The sequence below is a fragment of the Protomyctophum bolini genome (genome assembly GCF_963924005.1).
Source record: "Protomyctophum bolini genome assembly, chromosome: 18".
Taxonomy (NCBI): domain Eukaryota; kingdom Metazoa; phylum Chordata; class Actinopteri; order Myctophiformes; family Myctophidae; genus Protomyctophum; species Protomyctophum bolini.
In genome coordinates this window covers 31257833-31266054 of record NC_137879.1, presented here as the reverse complement: position 1 = coordinate 31266054, position 8222 = coordinate 31257833, and positions in this window count along the sequence as shown.

The window sequence follows — 8222 nt, the reverse complement described above, 5'->3', positions numbered from 1 at the left end:
TCAATCTTCTCCGTGCCACAACACAACACATTCAGAGCAGGACTTGCTTGCTGGACAATCATTTTCCACTGCCCTGAATGCACATTCAGGGCAGTGGAAAATAACAACATGAATACATCTCTTCTTCAGTGATGAAGATGGAGCCTTTAGAGAGGTCTAAAGTTTAGGCCTTTTAGTCTATGACAAAGTTACATGAATTTTCACTGATGCTGCTCAGACCTCGCCTGCTTTATAGACTTTCATTGGGGTTTGTTAAAATTTGACAACAAGGAGGTTTGCTCTTTGCGGTTCATTTTACGATCTTGCGAATGTTGTTGATTACTCTACAGCTGCTAGCACATTGGTCTGTGTGTGTGTGTGTGTGTGTGTGTGTGTGTGTGTGTGTGTGTGTGTGTGTGTGTGTGTGTGTGTGTGTGTGTGTGTGTGGTGTGGTGTGCGGTGTGCAACCTTAAGAAATACAATCCAGCATGTGTTCTTGGAGAAACATCACAGATAGTTTTCCTCTGTCTATTATATTTTCAGATAGATCGAGGCAGGAAAGTAAATGAATGGTCTAGAATAGATAAAACGTTTCTATATAAAGCCAAATGCCATGACTTCTCCCTTAATGAAGCCCATATGACACAATACAGTATATGTACACCTGCTATAATATACGCTATCTGTATGTACACATTGTACAGTATATCTTTTTTTGTTTTATTTAACGCGTTTCACTTTGCTCTCACTCTACCTCTGTCCTCTCTCACAGAAAATTACAAAGCGATGGAGCATGCAAGCAAGAAAAACTATTTGACGCACTGCTTTACGCCTGTAAACCTGTGATTTTTCCGAAGTGGGAACGCCGAGCTGGAAGAGATTGAGGAATTCCTACAGCGCCTACAGGTGAAGTACGATGTGGCAGTAGAAGTGCCACTGAGAAGACACTCACCATGCGATAGTACCAGAATATACCGTTGAAGATGCCAACTTCTAGTACCAAACGCAACACATTCAGACCAGGACACGCTGGACAATACTTTTCCAGTGCCCTGAATGCACATTGAGGACAGTGGAAAAGAACATGTATACGTCTCTTCTTCAGTCTTGAAGATAGAGCCTTGAGACTTTTGCACCGGCAAGAATGGCCGGCACACGGCGACAACACCACAATTCTGAGCTGCTGCTTCCCGCCCCCAAGCATGCCTTTGGTGTACCACTGCCACTGGCGAACCCAAAGACCGCCGACTGCCACCGCGTTCTCAAGCATGACCGGCAAGCATGACAACTGCAGGAGTTTTAAGCGGCCACCCTCCACCGTCACCAAAGCTTTAATCAAACCTTTATTCATTCACTGGGGTTACCTTAATTTACGGCAAACAATATAAATAGACAACAGGAAAACCTCTAAATATATGAATTAAGTGAATTCAAAACAATTACAAACAAGTGATCGAATATTTAAACTGTGCAAAACATGGCACAGAATCAATCATTTTGATGGTGTTATGCCAACCAGAATAGGCATCAACCTACTTCACTACAATGGAGATGGACCTCAGGGACATCTAAAGTTTTGAAGTCTCGCAGCTCTACTAAAAGGCTGTTCAGACAGTGAGATGGCCATCCATATTGTGCTAGTATTGGAGGACTGCAGGCACTACAAATAGTGGGCTCCGCGCCAATAATACAAGCAGAGTGGGTGGATTATGAGGTCGCCGGCATTCCGAAGCCCACTATTCCGACACATCACCATTCCGACGTGCCACATTACTAACCCTGTGCCTGACGCTAACCCTAACCACACGCGGAAGCCACACATGGCAGTGTGTCGGAATACCACTCCTCCTACCAGTCACAAGGGGTACTGTAACCAGACAGTGAGTGCATACGAGGATCTCCCTCCCACACGAAGCCATCAGCTACGGGGACCTACTGGAAGAGTCCCTTGTCAGTTCTGCAGCCAACTATGTGGAGGGTCTTTCCTCCTCCCAACCGTTTCTCCTGGAGTCCACAGTGACACCAGAGACCCTGAGCCAAGGAAAGAAGACGTCGCAGCATGCCTCAGAGAGTACACACGCTTATTGTTGTTATTTGCTATGGGGACGCGTTGTCAGTATTTACGTGTAATTAATACCATGTGTTTGGACAAATTCTGAGTGACAGCGGTGGTGATTTATTTTGGGGACACAGAGTTCAGTTGGCTTGGAAACGCAGTTGGTGTCAGCATTATACATTTCTTACAAAGTCGTCATGAGATATACATCCCACCGGTTGTTACAAGAGTTTGCTAGCAATTTGCTAGCATTTTCTTTGCAATTAACATGTCCAGAGTAACCTGGTCTGGAGTACAGCAATGAAAGGCCTGTTCATTATTTGCAGCTTTTGAATTGAATCACAAAGGTTGTATTGTGTCAATTGTAAGGTATCTTAATTGTTGGAGAGACAGCTGTTTGTCATGTAGCTAGGGACGACAGATGTTCTCTGTCAGTTGTTTGTTGGGCCATGGATGTGAGGTTGTCTGTGGTAGGCTGTGTTACCATGGTAAAAGGACACAATAACATGTTGCTTTAAATAACGTGGGAAAAATATGACTTGTTTCCTTTTGTAAATTGTGTCATAACAAATATGCTGCCCAAATACACTACATGTCTATGAAGTAATAGGAAAGCTTCATTGGCCAAGTACATCATTTACACACATGTCCTCTGAACCTAACTATTAGAAGCAGTGGGCAGCGCCAGCTATTGAACCGGGACACTTATTTTTTTCTTTTTTTATTATTATAATTTTTTTTATCCCACCCAATTTCTTCACCCAGTGTCAACTATCTAATGTAATCCTGGGCGCTACACTTCCTCTGACAACCTGGAAGGGGGGGGGGGGGGGGGCAGCGGACTGACCTCATGCTTCCTTCTATGCATGAGGAGTCCAAGTTGCTTCTTTTCAACTGACAGGGGAGAGTTTCCCCGGCCGGACGTAGCGTGTGGAAGGAACACGTTAATCCAACCAGTTCCTTTCCCCTCCATCAGGCGCCCCGGCTGGCCAGGGGGAGGTAGTTTAGAGACCAGGACATGTTTTTTGTGAGGGTAGGGTACACGGGGAGAAGCAATCTCTCCCTTTACTTCCATTAGAAATATTTGTTTCCCCCTTCTTCTTCTTTTCTCAAAGGTCTTAGATGTTCACATTGGTTTCTGGTAAGGCTTAAATCATGTTCACCATAACCTGTTTCCAATTGGAAGGAGAGAAGGCAGTGATTCCTACTATAATTGGAAACAGCCCTAACTCCTCAGTGCCAGGTGAAAGAAAGGAGCAGGGGAACAAGACGAGAGGGGAGGGAACGAGAGGAGGATCTGAAGCAAGAATCACTTGTGGTCAACAGTTGTCACTAATAATAATCAGGACGTGGTTCGGAGGGGGTTAGGGTTAGCATAGCCTGAAAGAGACCTATGCTATTCTGCGCATAGAGAGGCGGAACAAACCAAAAATGAAATAAAAATATATAAAAGAAAAGTATTCAAAATATATTGTAATACCCGTGAAATACATACATACATGGTATATATGGTATATGATTCCATACCATACTGTAAAATCTCATACCGTTACATGCCTAAAACATACACTGAATACTGAATCAAATTGATACATGGGTTGTGAAAAGACCCAATGCCACAGGAGTGTTTTTATGGCACGGCTCTGTAGGAGTCTAGCCGTCTGTAAAAGGGTTGGTGTCCAGAGCTAATCTGGAAAATCGTTGCTCTGATCTGCGACAAGAACATTTGCCAGATACAATCACAAAACACTGTAGATGTCTATGTCAGTGAACTGCTTACATCAGTGAAGGCTTAATTTTGAGCTGCGTCCTGCTGACATCCTAACAACCAAATTAGTTTTTGTGGTTAAAACGAAAGACATGCTCTTTTTATTCTATATATATATTCTATATAAAAAGACATAAAAAGGTAGGTGTACGCCTCCTTCTGCTCTGGGGCGTGTGTTTCTCGGTTTCCCGAGATTCCTTGTGAAAGTGGAAGCATGAGCGGAAGCTTGCCAAGAACATCGAACATCCCCGTCATAGAACGGGATGTTCGGTAGGCCAATCAGAGGCAACGTAAACGTTTGTTTTCTCATGCCAATAAAGCCAGCTGCTCTGTGATTCGCCAGTAGTCACTCGAGTGGCAGCGACACAGCGTGCCTTCCGCACTTCCGCCTTACACTGGACTCACATGAACGCTCCAATGAACTGCAGCGGCCAATGAGGCTTTTTTATTTTATTTATACCAATGGCTTCCATTCCTCCCATTCAAAGGGCCTCCTGATGTCATAGGATAGGAGGGAGGCTGCCCCTCCCTTAATCCCTCTAAGTGATGTGAGACCCAGACGTAATGTCTAATTAAGAATGGAGATAGGAGAAGTGTGTCTTTAACCCATTCTGACCGGGCACCCATTTTGGTGTTAGCATCATGTTATGCTTTACCTATTGAAAAATAGCAGATCTACAAGCTCATATCGCGCCACCGAGTGGCGCGATACGAGCTTGTAGGTCTGCTATTTTTGAAAAATTCGAAGAACGACTGACATTTTAAGAATCTGATCTCAGGTCAGAATGGGTTAATCAGACCAGTGTGTGTCCCGTGGAAACCTCGTATGAATCTGATCTCAGGTCAGAATGGGTTAATAGATAGATAGAGAGGCGGATAGATAGGTGGACATGGACATTGCTGTTCCTTGGAGTGGTCACTGGTTGCACCACTCAAAGACAGGGAATAAACAACTGAGTGATACGCGACTCATAACTCATGCAGTTACACTTGCTGTGGATGACTCCAACAAGGCTATATCAAATGTGATCCTCGAACACAAGAGAGCTGTGCATGGACACGCAGAGAGGTCGGGGAGCGGCTCGAGATTCATCAATATATTACTATCTCTAATTAGCAATAGAATCTATTAACATGACATCCTCTAGGTCAGGACGCCCTGTCATCTGTGGGCCTGGTTGTTACTATACTTTGGTCCGACATACCATTGGTCCGATCGACTACCTACCCTATACCCTCACCCTAACCATAACCGCGAGCACGGGACAGCACACCTAAACCTAACCCCCAACCCTATCCCGAGTCGGACCAATGCTCCTTCGGACCAAAGTATGCTCCCCGTGGGCCTTTGTAAGTGAAAACACACTTGCTGTCAAATATACCGGGCAAAGAAAAACAAGCGATCTCAAGTACAAAATGTGATATTCCTTTAAGCCAAGATGGTATACAAAATGGCTTTGGTGTCGCCTCACCAGACGTCTCACCAACCACCTACAGAGCTTCATGCTTACTTACGTTGAAAACACTGATTATAGGGAGACATGTGAGGATGTCACATCTCTCTTTTTTGCTTTCTGAGGCCACAATATGTTTTCTCTGCTTATCTTGCTTTCGCTCGCTCTCCATTTGTCCTTTGTCCAGTCAAAAAAAGTAGATTTGATACAAGCTATACCAAAATTCTCTCTTGCGCACGCACGCACGCACACGCACACGCACACACACACACACACACACACACACACACACACAGAAAACTTAAAGTATACTTGAAGTGTGCAATGGTTGAGAGTGGGCTGCAGTGACTCTCATATACAGTACCTATACTCACTTCTTTCCCCCATTTAAACGGTTTTGAATGCGTGTGAATGCCGTTACATAATAACCAGTAAAAACATCGGTGGGAGGAATTAATCCTTTCCCACATGACAACTACAGCCTATGCTACAGCCAACTGCTGCCTATTTTTACAGTAATGCTGTGGCGTTCTCCTGCATCCCCGTTTTCGCCTGGGATTCATTCTTCCTGTCTGCATTAGTCACAGGGATTTAGTGAGACCGTAGTGTGTGTGTGTGTGTGTGTGTGTGTGTGTGTGTGTGTGTGTGTGTGTGTGTGTCTCTCTCTCTCTTGGCATCCTACACGGCATCAGGCAATGCAAGGCAGGCAGGCAGTGATAACTCAATTTTAGCTGTTTATTTCTATCTTCCAAAATTATATATAACAATAACAAGAGCAAAACATTAAGGAAAGCTAGTGTACCACTTTCTCCCAATTGTTTCCTGGTGGCGATCACCTCCCTGCATAGTGCATACAGCACTTGTTAAACAACAAGAGTGTCCCAAAGCTAATTGACGATATGCACACGGCTGCCATCTTGCCAGCAAGGTGCTACCTAGGTGCAACTTCCCATAGACCGCCCATTCATCCAAACAGAACAGTCCTATCTAGTTGTATTAAATAACGTCAAACTCACCAACATTGCAGCTGAACGGAAAGCTTGAATTATCCTCTATCTGCAAAGTGTTTGTTTAATAAAAATCCACTGTAGACATGTTATGAGCTACTCCCTGTCACAGCAGCCATATTTGAAAGGAATAGGGCCCCTTCCTTACTTCCAGGTGTTACCAATGATACTAATGAAGGCTCTGTTCCATTCAGGTCAAACAGAGGGTTCTGATATTGTGCAATGTGCAGGTTGACACAGGAAACACTCTGCTACACCAGCAGGGTTCCAAATGGAACTTTATGGGTGTGTACAAATTGAACCACATGGACCCGTAAGGATCCAACTACCAACTTTCGTTCACATTAGCCCTCTATCACATGGAGCTATTTTTGTGTCCAGTATCAGTATCACTAATGTTCATGATAAAATACCACAATTCTTTTCTACTCTCTGTCTGTGTCTCATAGGAGGGCTGTGGGCAGTTCAGAAACCTGTCCACCAGTGACATCATCGATGGGGAATCCAAGCTAATAGAAACGGCAGGCTTTCTATTCCTGAAAAGTTGCAATGCGATAATTGAAGCCATCGTTCGTATGATAATACAAATCTAAATATGTATATATTTTTTTTTTTAATTTTGTTGAAAAAAAAATCTGCCTAACGAGGTCACACTGGTGGGTGGGTTTCTGAAGTGCACACAGCCCTCCTATGAGACACGGACTAGGTAGAAAAACATTTTAGTATTTTATCATGAACATTAGTGAGGAGAAATTACATGAAGATAAGTTGAAAAGTGGATAAGTTGAAAAAAAAGGAAAAAGAAGTGGCTAGATGGCACAGCAACACTGGAAAGTAACTACGGTAAACTAAGTAAATTACAATTTGGAGGTACATTTCTTTTAGTCCACTAATTATTTGAGCTTAGCTTGAGAAATTGGGACACATTTGAGTACTTTTGTGCAAGAAGGTTTTGAACATAAGCCTTTAACGTAATGTAAGAGTGCAGTCACACCAAACTTCAATGGTCAACTTGGCAAAAATAGGTGAACATTCAGCAAAAATAGGCAAACATTTGGCATAAATAGCAGCTCTAGAAGCTCACAATGCTTTGTGAGCTTGTAGGTCGATCGGCAGTGTTTAGCGAGTAAATTGTCTAGCATTAGGGTTTAATCGGTAGCCTGTGGCCTGTTAATGGCCGAGGAAAGGCCTAATATCTTTCTATTAGTGTGTTTATTGTTTGCCTTGGCAATTTATTGGGGGATTTATGTGTTGTGATTCACATCATTGTTTTGTGTTCAGTTAAGTGTTTCATGTGAGTTTTTGGGAAACACTCCTGAGTCATACTTGCATTGCGTGCTCATTTAAGCGAGTTGTTTTGGTGCTTTGTGTGCCAATTAGAGCAGATCGTTGCTGTTGGGCAGAAACCTTTTATCTCCTTAATCTTTCTTTGTTTTTCATCCATAAATTAATAACACTTCGACAATACTACAGTGTCACACAAAAGTAGCCAATCTACAAGCTCGCAACATGACTTGTTATAGTATTTCTTTGTCTTTTTAGATTTTTAAGTGAAAGTGGTTAAAAGTGTGTCTGTGAGTTTAATAAATAATAATGAACTAATGAAAAGTATTAACAAGAGCTTGTGACTGAATTATAACAACATTGGATCCATTAGAACAGTCTTTAGCCTGGCCAGCCGGGCGCCTGATGGAGGGGAAAGAGGAACTGGTTGGAATAACGTGTTCCTTCTACACGCTATGTCCAACCAGGGAAACTCTCCCCTGTCAGGTGTAAAGGAGCGACTTGGACACTCAGGCATGAAGGAAGCATGAGTTCAAGTTCGTCGCTCTCCCCAGGTTGGCGGAGGGTGTGTAGAGCCCAGGATCACATTAGCTAGTTGACACAGGGGTGAAAAACGGGTTACAAAATCGTGGGATAAACAAAATCACACCTGTGTGAACCGAGTGGTGCAACTC